This window comes from Bicyclus anynana, chromosome 4, assembly GCF_947172395.1.
Source record: "Bicyclus anynana chromosome 4, ilBicAnyn1.1, whole genome shotgun sequence".
NCBI classification, from domain to species: Eukaryota; Metazoa; Arthropoda; class Insecta; order Lepidoptera; family Nymphalidae; genus Bicyclus; species Bicyclus anynana.
Genome location: NC_069086.1, coordinates 9,699,569 through 9,717,936, shown reverse-complemented (window position 1 = coordinate 9,717,936; position 18,368 = coordinate 9,699,569).

Here is an 18,368-nt window from a genome sequence, read left to right as displayed (position 1 = left end):
ATTGAAAAAAGTGGCTAAATGTGAAATGTGTTAATTTCATTTAGACGCATTGTAAACAACGAAAGTTATTTAAACAAATAATGCTTAAATATTTTCTACCATGTCGAGTTGTGTGTTCAGGAAGTGCAAAAACTATACATAGGTATATTATAAGTTTACACTGTACATTATTACTAGCGGACGACTTCGTACGCGTGTGTTTCAGTTTTTCACAAATCCCGCGGGGATCTTGAATTCCCGGGATGATAAGTAGCCTATGTATTAATCCAAAGTAAAATCTATTTCCATTCCAAACAGCCAAATCGCTTATGTAGCCGCAGCGTAAAGGAGGAATAAACATACACACTTACGCACAAACTTTTGCCTTTATAATTTATTAGTGTGATAAAAGAACCTTTTGATCTATTCAAACCGAGAGTCATGCATATTATGAATGCCACTCGCAGTTTGTTGTAGGTAAGCGGATACATCCAGCCAGTCACTTGATGGCCTTGAATCATGACTTTTACTATTTATTGCTTAAATTTTGAACTTAAAATAACCTATACAAAGGAGGAGCTTCGATGTTTGACCTTTAATATTTAATGTCAGTAAACATCTGGTTGGTATGGATATCTATACTAAGACTAGCTGCGCCCCGCGCCCTGCGAAAAATAAATAGGTGCCTATGTTATTTAATACTAGCGAACGCCCGCGACTTCGTCCGCGTAAAACCCTACTACTACCCGACCCTACCCCCACTCTACAGCTACCCTACCATACAGGGGATGAGTAAGGACTGAACCCTACCCCTACCCTACCCTATCCCTACTCTACCCCTTCCCTACCTATCATACCCCTACCCTACCACGCGACGAAAGCTTAAAAAATGGAGTAAATTCTCCCGTTTTCCCAACATTTCCCTTCACTGCTCTGCTCCTATTGATCGTAGCGTGATGAAAAGTATACTACAACCTGCCCAGGAATGTGAAGAATAATTGTACCGAGTTTCGTTAAAATCCGTCGAGTAGTGTCCGTTTTGTTCCTATAACGAACATACAGACAGACAGACAGACAGACAGACAGAAAGACCTGTCCTGTCCTGTTGGACTACGGGCATAAAATAAAGTGCCTTCGCTACGTTACTCCATAAAACGTTAGTCAATGTCACGCCAAAATTAGTTTATGGCGGAACGAACGGAAAGACGAAAAAAATATATAAATTGTTTTTTGAAATAAGTATCGTACATGTACTTATATACGTGAATTTCATATCCATTTAGTGATATTATTGTAGTTTAGTGAGTGTTGATTTAAAATTACAAGCATACACTTCAATTTCATTTATTTGTACGTAAGTATAGATTTACTTTATGTCGACCATTTACATACCTAAATCTCAGAATGTACCTAAACTAAATATAATAGTAGTTAGTACCTACCTAAGAGACCCGTGTTAGCCCAGAGCCCAGAGGACATGACCTCTACCTACGATTCCGGAGGGTGTGGGTTCCAATCCGGTCCGGGGCATGCACCTCCCACTTTTCAGTTCTGTGCATTTTAAGAAATTAAATATCACGTGTATCAAACAGTGAAGGAAAACATTGTGAGGAAACCTGCATACCAGGGAATTTTCTTAATTCTCTGCGTGTGTTAAGTCTGCCAATCAGCTTTGGGCCAGCGTGGTGGACTATTGGCCTTACCCCTCTCATTCTGAGAGGAGACTCGAGCTCAGCAGTGAGCCGAATATGGGTTGATAACGAACGAATTTACCTATTATTAGGTAATGAGTGTTTTTACCTAAATAAATCTTCATAATTAATTACTTGTATGTACTTTCATAGTTTCATACGGGCACATTTCTGTTGAAAGAAGTAGATCACAAAACACTCTCCCCTTTGGAGCCACTTATTTAATTTCTTCTAAAAGAAGTGAAGAAAATATTACAACAGAATTAAAAAAAAATCAAACTAACAGTAACAGTAACACCCTATAATAGAATTTTATTTATTCGATTATTGGTAGTAGGTATAACTCGGGCGCCGAAATGTCGCAAGATGAACTTTCGATCTCAACTCAAATCCAACAGAAACCGGTAATGAGCCTTGTCAAACAACTTGCAAATTACCTCATCGTATTCCACCATTATTCCACGTGCCCGATTTCATGTAGGTAATGTCACTCTAATCTGCTAATACTTATTAAATTGTGCAATTATTCAGTTATGTTATTAAACATGATTTTTATAGTCCTACTAATATTATAAACGGTATAAAGTTTGTACGGAAGTTTGTCACTCTTTAACGCACTATCTAACTACTAAACCAATTTGGCTGAAATTTAAAATGTAGATAGATAATACCCTGGATTCACACCTAGGCTCTTACTCTTTGCCCCGAAAAATTCATGTTTTCCGAGATTGTTACTCTTTAACGCCGCGATTACTGAACCGATTTAGCTGAAATTTGTATTGAAAATCGGTAATATCCAAGATTATCCATATAGGTTGTCCTGATAGAAACCATGGTTCTTGCGAGATTTGCGAAAAACTGATTGTAATGATGGTATGAACTCTTTCACGCAAGAACTAGCGACTGGAATTGCCTGTTATTTGGGAAAAATTGTGGTAACCATGATTTTACGTAGACGAAGTCGCCGGTAATATAAAAGTAATAAGCTTTTGGAGGAAAACCAGACAAGTGGGGATATGTTTTCTCACATTAGGCCCAGAAAAATATAAATAAATAGGTGCTATTTATTTATATTTTCTAAGAACCTAAAGCGTATTTATTTATTAAATAAACCTTTCAGAGTCACCACGGTCCAAACTCCATAATTGGCTACCGTAGTTACTGAATAGTAGGACTACATCAGACTGACAAACTTCCAGGCTTTCTAAAAAAGAGGTACGTACCTAGTATGTCTGGCGATCGCAGATCCATGGAGTCGGTGACTACCTGAAACTACGCATATTTGAGCCGTGATAGCCCAGTGAAAAAGTGGAAATTACCTCTGCCTTCGATTCTGAAAACGTAGGTTCGAATCATGACCGGGTATTTAGTTGTGTGCATTTTTAAGAAATTAAATAGCACTTGTCTCAAACGGTGAAGGAAAAACATTGCGAAAACCTGCATACCAAAGAATTTTCTTAATTCTCTACATCTGTGAAGCCATTGCCTGCTAATCAGCATTGGGCTAGGATAATTCTTTTTTCCGTCATATTGGACTAGCCTAATCCCTCATATTCTGAGATTTTTAGACTGTCATTAACATAACGGTAACGAGTAGATAGAGGCTAAAGCTGAATAAATCAAAAGTCCCTTATACTAAACAATGACTATCCTTTAAAAAAAACTGTAGCAGCATTCAGCACGTCTTAATATCGTCGAAGGTCAGCAGCTCGTTTCGCAACATTTCTCCGCAGGTTCCGAACAAAGGCGGTGCAGCGGCCCCCTTCACTGTTTGCAGTTTGCATGTGACAGGAAGCATGCCCAAGGCGAGCATGCGGCTTGCGCATTCCCTTTTTGATATAACTGTCCTCCGTTGTCCTGTTACAACTATAATAATCATTATTATGAGTAAAAATAAAAACGCAAAAGGTGAGGATGCAAAAATCGATGTATTTTTGCGATAGGTATGTGTGTGTAAACAAAACTACATGACGTATTTTGGTCAAACTCATTAGTCCATTTTAAAATACCCACTGCAGAACCATGTCTCTCTCCTGATATATCAGGAATTTGTAGCTTAAACTCACCACTCTTCTCTAATTTGGCGGGCTAAAGGTGATATTGTTAGTCACTAATAAGTATATTTGTTTTGTTTGTGTTAAATATTCTTTGGTGTGTGTTTAAGGTAAATTTTAACTGTATACCTAAATAATAATTAATGATGTAATTATGTCAATAACTATGCTGGGAAAGTTGTACCATTTGAAGGCGAAAATCATCAGATCATGCTACACAGAGCCAAATGCGTTATCTTATAATAAAAACCTGCTGGGTTTTTATTTTAAGATAACGCATTTGGCTCTTGTTCTATCTTGACCCCCGGTCGTCTTGCTCTGCAATCGAACGTGTAAGCCTATTAAGCAGTAATGTAGTGATCGTAAACAAATGCACCTTTCGAAGACTAAGCAGTTCACTTCAGAGTTTCGGCCACCTGTTTATTATTCTGAGCGCGTCAGAGCAACGTCGGAATTTCGCCGCGGCGGCGAGTGGCGACGCGACGGTAGCTGTGGCTCAGGCCACTGACACCTAAGGAGACGTAGGTTTACCGTTTAAAAGCCTTTTATGCCCTTAAACTGCCACATTGGTCCCGAGGCTAGTTGATTCAGCTACGGACAATGAGGGCCAACGTTCGAATACCAGGTGAGGCTAACAAAAAAATACGTTCGTTAAAAATACGAGAATCGCTGAATCAATAGCCTGGAGTTGGGAGGTTGGCGATGTTAGTACATTTCCGTGCCTCAGGGAGTAATCCTGCTCCTGATCTTTCACCGATCGTGTCGGTCTACCGTCCCATCGGACTATAAGGATTTGGGAAAAGAGAGTGCACCTGAAATTGCGCACATACTTATGCACTATAATATCTCCTTGTTAATCTCACCATGATCTGTTAGATGCCTTATTTGTAGTAACAACACGCGAAACAGAGGGGCATGTCTAGTGTAGTATATGGGTCAAACAATAACTACTACGCTATGGTAGCCGCACGACGCACTGTCAATGTTGTAAAGAAAACAATAGTCTCTAATACTATACTATACAGTATGCGTAACAATTGTATCTCATAATAGTAGGTACCCGTTAGAGCATGCGGAAAGGCGACTCGACTACATCGAAGGTAAGGTAATCCTAAAACTTCTGTTGAAACTAGTGATGTGATTTACCTATACTCATCATCATCAGCCACTGTAGTTTACCAATTTCACGATATTCTTGACGTACCTAACCTTCCCTGGGTCCGATTTACTTTCCCTGGGACTTAGATCAACTTAATTATTTCGTTCAGGCTTCGGTCGCGGCTGGTTAACTATCATGGCAAATCTTCAAGTGCCTAAAATGCCGTATGGCCGCAGTATGGATGATAAATGTTTATGTTTTTTTTTTCTACTTGTTCAATATCAATCATCATCATATTTTCACACCCTAATTAATTGTATAGATATTAAGGAACCCTCATGAATCGCCATCACTGGTGAAAAACGAATGAAAATTGAAAATAATTTCAGTAGGTATAGTTTAGTATTCGACTTCGATCGTCTATGGTACCTATTGAAAGACCTAGTTTCTAAAAGATACCTGCATAAATCTTGTGTAATTCAATATAATATCTAGTGATCGGGTACAACTCAATCACAAATTTAAATTTGCGGCAAATAAATCATCACTTAAAACATTAATTCCCAAAGCGGTGGAACCCTAAGGGTCCACGGTTGACTTCACGTCTACGTCAGAGTGACAAAAAAATGGCGGCTCACAATTCGTAAGCGGGGTTCGGGGTTCCTAAAATTCATCTGGCTTCATAGTGATTTCGTACAGGATTGAGAGTTTTCTAATTAAAATAAGTAAAAATTTATTGGTTCACTTTTTTAATTGAAACTTAAACTTTCCTTTTTTGACATTCACTACAATTCACAATCAATTAATTAATGAGTCAATTCTCACTTTTTTATCGAAAATTTTCAATTCGTGGTAGGAACTCAGCCGCAACATAGACATTAGACATATATATCAAATGATGTTCCATAGTCAGATCTAGTTCACAATTTTTGACAAGTTTTGGAAAATGGTAATATAGCTGCAGCGAGGTCCACCGAAACCAGACAGTAGTCCATGAGAAAAAAAAGTTTGGGAGCCTATGACTTAAAGTAAATAATAGTCTTGGAATGCGGTAGACAAAAGGCGACACTTATTTTCTAACTTATTCCATTAAATAAATTATATTCTAGACATAAAGTCAAACGGTACGAAGGCGAGCAGGTTTCAGCACAAATTCAAATATTTGAAACACGGCTAAGTTTAAATAATATGTACCAGACAGAGCAGACTGATAGTTTATAGACTTTCCGCTTCCGTGTTTTGGTGTATTTAAAAATATCTAGGTATATATTTCATCGTATCTTGATTTCATTTTTTTTTCCTGATTGTGTAAGTGCTGTAGGCTCCTTATGGGACCTCAGCGGCGTCACCGGGGGGTTTGGGCGAGCTCAGAAGCATCGCCTGATGGGGCAGAAGGCAGAAGCAGAGTAGATAGGGTAGGGCGGAACAACTCTCTAAGGGCGTCTCCTCTGAGACTCGGTTGATTTCATGACATTCTATCTGCGGCTCCCTGCGGGTTGCAGGGAGCTGCGTAATGCTGGCGGCTCGAGACTGTTTTGTTTGCAAGTCCTTGCAAGAGGCCTATGTCCCCAACCCCAGATGATGATGATTCTGTAACTTACCTAAATAAGTTTACCAGCTGTAGTCTGTTCCTGTTTATCGTTCAGTTAGAATTTTGAAAGTACCCTAAAGAGTTGTTCCGCCTATTTGTTTGTGCCTTCGGGCCCCTTTAGGCGATGTTTCTACGCTCGCCCAAATCTCCCGGCCACACCGCTGAAGTCCCACTAGGAGCTTAGGGCACTTACACAATAAAATAAAAAAATAGAACCTTTATAGATACTACCTACTTAGTTATTCAAGTTTGAGAGCCTTACGAACATGAGTTTATCGAAACAACATTACCGTACAAAAGAAAAAACATCGGGCAGTGACCGCGCCTGACCGCACAAGATGCGTTTGCGCATTTTACCTCCTGTTACCTACTTACCATTTGTTCGTTAAACTCGTTCGCTCAATAACCTCGTTGGTCCAGTAGCCAGTAGCTAATCCGAGTGACTATGGATCATATGATTCATTTTCGAGTTCTTTTTTTTATTCTTTACAAGACGACTACAATCTCACCTGGATGGTAAGTGATGATGCAATCTAAGATGGTAGCGGGCTACTTTGGTAGGAGGAGGATGAAAATCCACACCCCCTTCGGTTTCTAAACGGCATCGTACCGGAACGCTTAATCGCTTGGGGGTATGTCTTTGTCGGTAAAGTGGTAACTGACTACGGCCGAAGCCTCCCACCAACTAGACCTGGACCTCAATCAGCCGAGCCGGGATCGAACCCAGGACCTCCGTCTTGTAAATCCAACCACACCACGCCACGGAGGCCGTCAATCTGTTCTGCCTGAGTCGGGCTATTAAATATCCATTGAGGTTTTCTTTCTTAGAATAAATTCTCTGTAGTATCCCGAAATTGGGTAATTGGTGCAGTTATACCCTGTGCAGTCCCTCTGAGAGTTTGTTAAGACAATGGTCATTATCATTAATATCTTATCACTAGATTGTAACAACTAACGCTAACGGAGTCACACATTATCACTCCAAGTCTTCCAAATCGCATCTAAGCTCAGGGTTGTATATTATCATACAAATCCAAATCCTCTCCTCTATATGGAGAAACGTTTAGAAGTATGAAAATATATTTTCTAATTACGAAATTAAATAAAAAAACAATCTTGCTTCAATACTGTTGAACAAGAATTGAATCTCAAGTCTCTACCCACCTTCTAATTATAGCGAGTTAATTAGTACCGGTTTAAACACATTACTCACTAAGGTAGCTATATTAACTTATTAAGATTAGTCGTGCATGACTTGGGCACGAGTGGGCATACCTTTCTAGTGTCTTAGGTCTTTATTGCATAGTAGGTAAGTTAATTATAATGATGAGTTGATTGATGGAAATTATATTTAAAATAGACGTACCTAATGAATAATAGGTAGGTACCTACACCGTCCTAGACCAAAGGGATGATGACAGTTTTTAAGTTGTATATAAGTTAAGAGTATACTAATAGCAAAGCAATTTTGTAAAAGTAACAGGGTATCTGCGATCATTACTTTCGGAGTAACAGGGATTTAACGGTCAGATTTGCGGTTTTGCCCACGATTTTGTGACGTCGTTGGCTCGCTGATCGTTAGGTTTGTATGGGCGTTCAAACAAAATTACAAATAACTTTGTTATTTGTGCGTTTATGTTTATAGTTCATTTATTGAAAAATGTCACTTTTAATGTAAGGAAGCTAAAACTGTATGAATTTTCATCTAATTACGATAAAACAAATTTAATAGATTTTGAAATTTTATAATCTTATTTATTTTGCAAATATCCAGACAATCTTTGCTTTTTATGTGTAAATTAGTTAACATTTACCTTATTTACCCGAATGTATCATAAAAATCAATATATTCAAACCTAGTCATCATCCCCGTTAGTAAGAGCCTACTCTTCCTCATTTAAAATCTATCTATTTAAAAAAAAAGTTATGTACACGATACCAGTCGTTTTAAGTAACTGTAATTTTAACAATGTTCTACAATTGTATGTGGGTACATTAAAATACATAACTTTACTCTTAAGTAGAAGACCTAAAAGCTTTACGAAGCGGTCGGACTTAAATCCAAGATTTATTTATTCTTATAATAATAATAATAATAATCATTTATTTGCAAGAATTATTGTTCTTTACAATATTCAACTAAATTAATAGTTTGCAAATATTATACATACAGTGAAAAAATACAAACAGTTACAATTACTAAAATAAATGAAATAAAATTAAGAAAAAAATAATAATTACAATCAGTCAATTACAAATTTAAAAAGTCACAGTACTAAATTAAAAGATATAAAATTACAATAAAAAAAAGAAATAAATAACACAAACAGTCATAATTACCAAATTAAACGGGAAAATTATAAAATTATAATTTTACAATTACCAAATAATACAAAAATTAGAATTAAAAGTAAGAATGTCATTAAAGAATTAAGTCAAATATTCCTTAAGGTCGTAGTAGCACTTATCAATAAGCCATTTATTCAATTTCATTTTAAAATGAGGCAAGCTTAATTTTCCAATGTCATCAGGTAATTTGTTAAATATTTTTACAGCCATACAGTATGCACTTTTCATATAGCTACCAGTACATACTTTTGATAACATCAACCTGTTACCGTGTCTGCCTGACTTAAACGAATTGCAATAAATTTCTTCACAGCAAATCTGAGGATGGAATGCTTAGGTAGGTAACCTACGTGTTGAGAAGACGTGGGTTGCAGGATGTTTATAGCTTTCGATAAGTACGATTGGATTTAATTCTAAGAATAGCTTAGGTTCTGCAAAAGGTACCTACCTATACTCGTACTTGTAGGTTATTTAGTGGACCGTTTTATAATGTTTATTAGATAACCCGAGACGTAACATAATCGCCTTGATTGTCTTCCAGACTCTCTACATTATTGACAAATGGATACAATATTTTCAGGCGTATGGAGTAAAGCCCGTAGGTACAATATATTTAACTTTCCACCACATTTTCATCTCTACACTAGTGGTGTAAAAAACGGCAAAAAATCTGGGAAACTGTAAAGGTTGTAAAATGGGTACTTGAAGTCGCCAACTTCAAGTACCCATTTTACAACATTTTACAGTTTCCCAGATTTTTTGCCGTTTTTTAGATAAGTTAAGTCAGAGATATTAACTAAAAATTATTTTCTGTTTTAAGCTCGACTATTAAATTTAACATGCCTGTTAGTTACATTAGGTTAGTTAGTAAGCATAGTTTACCTATGATGTTTCTTTTCTTTTCTTGAGAAAAGAAACATCATAGTTGTTGCTTCATTTAAGTCGCGGTGAGTTTTGGTGGGTATTATTCTGGTCCTGCCCGGCGAGTCCCACATACCTTCCTGTGGGTGCCGCGGAGTCTCTTTCGGGACACCTTCAGGAGGGATGCGTAAATGCATTTCCCAGCGAGAAAAAAAAAAGAAAAAGTTAGTAAGTAAATTACCTAGTAGGTATGAACACAGTGATGGCTGGTGATGGGGTTTCTATAGTAATTTAGTTTTCGTTGTTTGATTATAAGGTGTGTGACCCAACGAACTTGGTGTTGACAGCAGCGGCTGGGCTTGTTCACAATCACGCACACACCTCTCTCTGTTTCACAACCGACCCACTTGCCTCTAGTCTACCGCCACTTATTTTGTAGGTGAACATAGAAAGAGTATGTATGTACGCAAAACTGACAATAATTATGAATAAAATACTTCAAGTCAACGAGTAACAGTATTATCACAATAGAGAAATAAATATATCTTTTACTGGTAATGGTATTACGAGAATTCTATGCTTGTTTAATTTCGAGGTGTGGATAAACAAAATCGGACCAAGTATTGCGAATAGAAGTCGCCCAGCGATGGTTCTGTACGTAGGGCCATTATAAAGGGTTGTTCAATTTCGAATTGCGTAAGCACTATTGAGGTTGAGGTTCTTTGTGCTGCTTATTTTTGATAAATGGGGGGTGGCGGGTCAAAATGTTGATTACGTCAGCAGTAGGTTATATTTACTTTATGCTTGAAAACGAAACGCCTTTTTGGAGATTACCACAAATAATGAAAATGCGTTTTACAATGTTTAGTTACGTTAACATGAGTTAACTTTATCTATTTTTGCTGACAAAGGGAGTAAGGGGTAAATAATTGTAATAAATCTGCTAACGTTATACTTGGACGGCCCCTAAATAGTTCAGGGGAAAATTAAAAAATGTATGGGAATGATATTCGCTATCGACAGGTCACGTGATCAAGTTGTCGATCGGTCTTGTCATTCCCATACATTATATTACTTTTCGAAGCGTAAGCGTTCGTAGAAAGAGAATCGACATGCCACATGGCTATAGGCCCAGGAATTGAAATGCTTAATACACGACCGTCTTTTTTACTTAGAAGTTTGATTTTTTCACTTCATGCGAATGTACACTAGGACTGTATACGGTATGGTATACGGTTTTTAACAAGTTAATACCTCCACGCATTCAATGAGAATAATATATACGAGAATAATATACATATATTTCCCGTAAAATTATTAAAATACCGTTTTCTAAATCGAGATGGTTTCAAATAATTTTAAGTAGGTACTAAAATAAGTACAGTACACTGCACTACAGTAGATCAGCAACGTACTTACTCATTTTCACAGGTTTATTTGCTGTCGTGCGCCGTTATAGCCCAGTGGATAGGATATGGACCTCTGCCTCCGATTCCGGAGAGTGTGTTCGAATCCGGTCCGGGGCATGCATCTTCAACTTTTTAGTTCAGTCAAAACGGTGAAGGAAAACATCGTGAGGAAACTTGCATGCCAGAGAATTTTCTTAATTATCCACGTGTGTGAAGTCTGCCAATCCGCATTGGGCCAGCGTGGTGGACAATTGGCCCTACCCCTCTTATTCTCAGAATAGACTCGAGCTCAGCAATGAGCCGAATATGGGTTGATAACGACGATTTGCTGTCTACATAAGGCCTGCATGCTTTTCGCATGACATTCATAATACTTCACCCCCGCCAAAGAGCAGTCAGATCGTCGCAGCCTCTGGCGATGCATCATGCTACAGGTACGTATCAATTATCATGCAATGTAGGTATCTGTGTATTATAATAATATCATACGTACCATTAATATATTTGATTATTCATTATCCGTTCCACACATTGCAACTCCGTTAAGCAACAACACCCACAAATTTCAGTGCGATAGACTAGACGGTGACGAAACGACCAACTTTCAAAATTAATACCTACTTTTATTGCGACAGCTTAGCGCATATTAGATGGATATTGTTGTACTACATGGCTCAACGCTATTTTAGTTAGTATTTGTTATCTACACTGGATTCTGTAATCATAAATGCTACCATAACATCACACCAACAACGTACAACAACAGAATTCACATCGAAACAGGACGGCATATCTAAAAGAGATAAAATATGTAAAGTGCGTTATTTTACGTTCAGTTTTAATGTGCCACTTTTAGATAGCATATTCGTCATATATTTATTTATCTTTTAATACAGTGACGATCAAGGGTAAGGTAGGTAAGTGTAAGTCCCTACTTTAATCAACTCTACTGTTCTACTGTCTCTACCATACCAACTCTAAGGTCATGAAGCATCATGTAAGATGGCAGTCAAGCACGAATTCGTGGTTGAATAAAAAATCAAAGCCACAAGATGCAAGATGCAACATTTTTTTCTTTCAATTATCTATATTTTACATAACTTGCTTTCTATGTAGTAGGTACTACAGTACCCACAGCTATCATTACACTTCACAAAGTAGGTTTCTCTAGTAAAGACGTGATAGCCCAGTGGATATAACCTATGCCTTCGATTCGATTCGAGGGCGTAAGTTCAAATCCGGTCCGGGGAATTTACCTTCAACTTTTCACTTAAATCTTACCATGATCAGATCATAGAAAGATTATGTAGGCTTCGACCAGGATTCCGCATTCCGCTCCTTGGGAGGGAGTGCGTAGGTACATATATAATAACTGTGTATGTTTTACGAAAGTACACAATACAATACCTTGCGTGACCTTGCTTTTAGATAAAGCGTAGGTAGGAATTTTCTTCTTTTTGAGCACATAGGTATAGGTAAGTAATTTATAGATCGACGAGATAGGTACCTAAGTACATAAAATCCTATGAATTCCTACTTGGCTGCTAGCTCCCTGCATAAAAAGCGAAATAAGCAAAGAATGAAACACAGGCACAGAAAACATAAAACACAAACTGCACTTACGCCATACGCGACAGAGTTCATTGACTTTAACTCGCTATGTTACCTTAAATGATCAATTTCTAAAAATATACCTACCTACATAACATAATAATTTATAAAAATGTATCTGAGCAACTACTATCTACAGTAACTTTACTTATTTTTTTTTAATTCTATAAGTTAGTAATAAACTTGGAAATTTAAGAGTTTGTACTTACGAGTAGGTACTTTAAAAGTTTGTAATAAAATTGATGGTAAGTAAGTGATGACCCAATCTAAGATGGAAGCTGGTTAACTTGTTAGGAGGAGGATGAAAATCCATACCCCCTCTAGTGGACCTACCAGGGGGAGAAAGGGGCAGTCCGCCCGGGGCCCCGAGTCTTGGCCCTCAAGGCAACTTTGCGTTTGACGCAAACTGTTCCATGTTGCCATAATAAGTTGTATTTAAAATATTAAAAAAATAATGAGAAATTATGGCCTCATTAATTTACTAAAAATATGTGTATGTATATTTATTCTTCGTAAACAATTCTTTGTCTGTCCTGCCTTTTAGTATCTACCACGTAAGACATCTAAATCGTTATATTAAGATATTCGAATAACACAACATGAAAGCTATGGAGGTCCACAATCCGACCTAGAGGGACCGACGCGGGCGTCCAAAACGAGGGGGACCCCGAACCAAAGTAGACCTCTTAACCTAGGGGGCATCCAAACTTTTGAGGCCCAAGAACTGATACCCGGAGCGGTGTTTCCTGGTACTATATTGAAGAAAATAAAGTGATCAAAAGAATTATTTAAAGTAGAGGAAAAAATTAAAGGGGCAAAAAAATCTAAATTTTTTCGTGTTTTTGTTTGAGGTTCGAACATTTCTCGCTGAGTTATCAGATTTTAAATGAAAATGGATCATTTGGAATGGAATGGAAAATAGAATAAATAAATTTCAGAAAGTTTATAAAATAAATTTTCAAATATGGTTCTTTAGATTTTTATGTAATAAATCGTAAAAAATAACGTGCCACATAGAATATTGTGAAAATGACTAAATATCAAGTGTGCCTTTTACAGGTAATTGTACCCCTAAAAGCCCTACAAAGTTTCAATAGGTTTTTGGCTCATTCTTTTTAAAAATTAAATGATTTTTGTCTTTTTTTGTGCACTCAGTGGAGTCTCTAAATTCGGATCACTTTTTGTGGTAATTTTGGAGGCACGTAATTATATTTAGTATAAAATATCATTAAATGATATTCCTACTCCTGTTGATAACAGTTATTAAATACTTAATTAATTTAATTAGGTATATACTTAATCTTTTCAATGTTTTTATTTCTGTGTTATCAATGATAATGTCAATTTATTTGGTAGCACTTAAAAGGTGAGTTATTTCCGAGAACATATAGTATCTAACATCTAACGAATTAGAGAGATACATAGTAAATCAATCAAGTGTGATACTATCACATAGGTACGTCACAACAGCGCACGCGCATCACTTTGTTTTGTTTGTACTCTATCGACTCGCACTTATCCATACGTACGGTTTGATCTTACATTTATCATAAACTAGTGGACGCCCGTGACTACGTTTGCGTAAAATCGATGTACACTTTTAACCCCTATTTTGCCCCTTTCTATAACATTTTCGCAAATTTTACATAGGTACAATAAATAATCCACAAATCATTTTACAAACATTTAATGTAATGAATTCACTCAATAGTTTCAGCGTGATGCCCGTCAACAAAAACACGAGCAGACGGACAGACAAAAAATAAAATTTTTGGCTTTAGTATCGAGTAAATAATGTCCTCCAACAAAAAATTCAAAAGATCTTCAATGTACAGAAGTTGATAGATAGATTATTACAACATAATTATATCATTACTTTGTCTCAGGTATATAGACATTTATATGAGTAGGTATTTATATTTTATATACAGGCAGTAAATTGGTGATGACCATCATCAATACATATATAAATAAAGAAGTACCTGTCTGTGATTTCAAGATAACTGTGTTTTCTCAAGTGCTTATTTATTAGATATATTGTTAAGTCTCGATAGCTGAACGGCAAAGCGGCCGGACTCATCACCGACGGGTGGAGGTTCGTTCCCTCCTGGGCTGGACTATTTTCGTACCGTACCCACATCTAATAGTTTTCCCGACTAGATGGAGGGAAATGGGAATAATGGAATGACTGAACCCAAACCCGATTAACGAGACTTTCACTGGAAGATAGAGGGATTTATGAAAAACCGAACATGAACCACAGATTAAGAATGCAGATGGAGCTCACGAAACACGGCGGTGTCGTAGCCGCTCGAAATACAAAATTCAAAAACGAATACATTCTCGAGTCAGTGCGATACGAAGTGTCGCATCAGTAACTTACAATATTATTCAAGAAAAATGGCGTCTTATGTTTTTAAATATTTAAAAAACTGTTCACAAAATCTAAAAAAATAGGATGGAGTAGTTATTGGTAATTATTGATTATTATATTAATTTACGTAATAATTTTTGTTAGTGTTAAATTTTTAAAAACAAATTATGAAAAAAGTTTGTTGCAGATGTCAAGGAGACGCGTGAGATTTGTTTTTTTATGAATTTCACCGCCTTCACCACGCTGCTTGTATAGACTCACTCTGTATGATTTTTACTCTGTGATGTGAACATAGTCGCAGGTGTCCGCTAGTGAAATAATCTGAATAGCTAGCGAACCCGACAAACAGCCTGCCCTGGACTGGAACGTTGATTTGACGGCATATTTTTGTTACAAGATATATTACAATCTCACCTGATACACAGTATGGTAAGTGATGATGCAATCTAAGATGGATGCGGGCTAACTTGTTAGGAGGAGGATGGAAGTCCACACCCTTTTCGGTTTCTATACGGCATTGTACCGTAACACTAAATCGCTGGGCGGTACGTTTTTGCCGGTAGGGTGGTGGCTAGCTACGGTCGAAGCTTCCCACCAGTCACATCTAGACCAATAATTAGGAAAACCTCAATCGGCCCAGCTGGGGATCGAACCCAGGACCTTCGTATCTGTTCACTGTTCATTGCTCAGCCGTTCTTTACCGGCCGCCAAATAATTGCTCGCGCTGCCGCGATCTTTAGTCTGCCTGGGCAGTTGGCCACACGCGCGAGTTTGTGGCAATATTTCCACGCATATTCGCGGCAGGACGAGTAATGGGGCCACACAACTTCCTCGCTACTCGAGCACCAACCATGCCTGGCTGCGTCATGAATATACATATAACAGGACGTTGTTTTATAGGTAATTTAATGCGTAAAATTAATACATTTTAATGTGATTATTTCCGATAAAATGTATTTAAAATCCCTAAATTATATGTAAATATAACTGTCATCCTTTATTTCACTGATACAAGATTTATTTATATCTATCGTAACTGTAACAGGTCAAGATTATATAATGATTTATTTATTTTGCTATCATCCGCGAAAATTCGGCGAACCCATGCGACAACGTCACCCAGGTCCGACAAAATACTCTTATACGTACGTTTCACCCCGAAACCGGAGCATCCTCAGGAGATGTTGACTCTACAACGTGCAATTGCAAAGTGTCGTTTTCGACCTTTGCTTCGTCTTTTATAGACCAAAAAGTAGGTGGGGCAAGAGGTGGACGTTGCCAAGATACTCATAATATAAGCGATTTATCTCGCATCGCATTCAAACATTTTTATTAGTGGTGACTTCGATAACTCTATTTGTTCATTTAATAAGGTAATTCCTGACTTATTATGTTTTATTATTTCTAATTGTTCCAAAACGCATAGTCGTAGGCCTTTATTGCAAGTGTGTAAAATGTCATACATATGATTATCTGCCAGCTTATGGCCAGTATCTAGGAGATGCTTTGCAAAGTGCGACCTTTGTGGACGGTCATTTCGAACAGCGGATATGTGTTCCTTGTAACGTGTATCAAAATTCCGACCGGTTTGACCAATATATGTTGCATTACATTCAGAACATTGCAATTTATATACTCCCGATTTATGTTGCTTTTCTAGTTTATCTTTACCATTGCAAATATTTTTAAGAGAGTTATTTGTTCTGAAAGCCACATTTATATCATGATTTCTAAGTGTTTTTGCAATACGTTCCGACACTGGACCAAAGTATGTTAGACTAGCTTTAAATTTTTTAGGTTTTTCTAATGGAATTCCATAAAGTTCTTTTCTAATCAACACCAATTGTTTCTTATTGATTATTCTATTCACAATATTCGGGTTGTATCCATTCGAAATGGCCATGCGATATATTATATTTAATTCCTTGTTATACTGATCCCTAGTTAGAGGAATGGACATCAGTCTATGAACATAACTATGGAAAGCTGCTAATTTATGTTGCCATGGATGACAAGATGAAGCTGGTATGGTTATATCTGTATAAGTTGGCTTACGATAAATCCCAAAGTGATGTCTATTATTAACTCTAGTGATTGTTACATCAAGGAAATTTAAAGAATTATTCTGTTCTATTTCTAATTTAAATTTAATTTTTGGGTGCAAATTGTTTAATTTATCTACAAAGACATCCAATTGTCTGTCCGTTCCAGTCCAGCATATAATTATATCGTCTACATATCGATAGTAATATAAAATGTGATTATTTTTAACAATATTTTTATTTTCAAAGTCATCCATAAATATGTCAGCCATTAAGGGACTCAAAGGTGATCCCATAGCTAGCCCTTCATTTTGAGCCCTTCATAAATCTAAAATAATTTTGTTCCATACATATATGTGTTAACTCAATCAACTCTGCCATTTCAGAAGGATGCGTTTTATTTATTTCTAACAGTTTATGTAAAATGTCCAGTGTTTCGTTTACTGGAACATTAGTAAATAAGCTATCGACATCTAATGATATTAATTTACAACAGTTAGGTAAATCTATATCCTTGATTTTGGTGACTAGTTCAACAGTGTTTTTAAGTGCAAATACTGGCCGAAAAGAGGTTTTTAGTTTAATTATATTATTTAATTGCTTTGCTAGTTCATATGCTGGCGCTCCAATATAGGAGACAACTGGACGCATTGGGATGTTATCCTTGTGAATTTTAGGTAAGCCATACAAAAGTGGGGCATGAGTGTTCATTACAATAGCCTTTTGTTTAGATGTACATTTGGGGAATATAAATTCTGATTTATTTATAGCTAGTCTAACTATTGCAGCAAACTTTTTAGTTGGATCTGTTGATAATTGATGGAATTCGTCTCCAAGAAGTATATCTTTTACTTTATCCACATACTCGTCCCGTTTCATTATTATAACTGTATTACCTTTATCAGCTTTAGAAATTACAATATTATCTCGTGCAATAGTGCTCTGTAACGATTTCAATATTTTCATGTCCTGATTAGGTATTGTGAGAGTGTGAGTCTTATTGATATCGTGCGCTATAATATTTTTAACAATGTCCCCTTTCTTATTAAGTGTTATAGCTAATTCTGTATCTACTGCTAGTGTTTCAAGCGATTTTTTAGAGGTTACAGTTGGGATATTGAATTTTAAACCTTTCTCTAAAAGTGTCATCTCATGCTTTGAAAAAACCGTATCAGTAAGATTTTTAACACGAGGATAGACATCACTTTGGGATTTATCGTAAGCCAACTTATACAGATATAACCATACCAGCTTCATCTTGTCATCCATGGCAACATAAATTAGCAGCTTTCCATAGTTATGTTCATA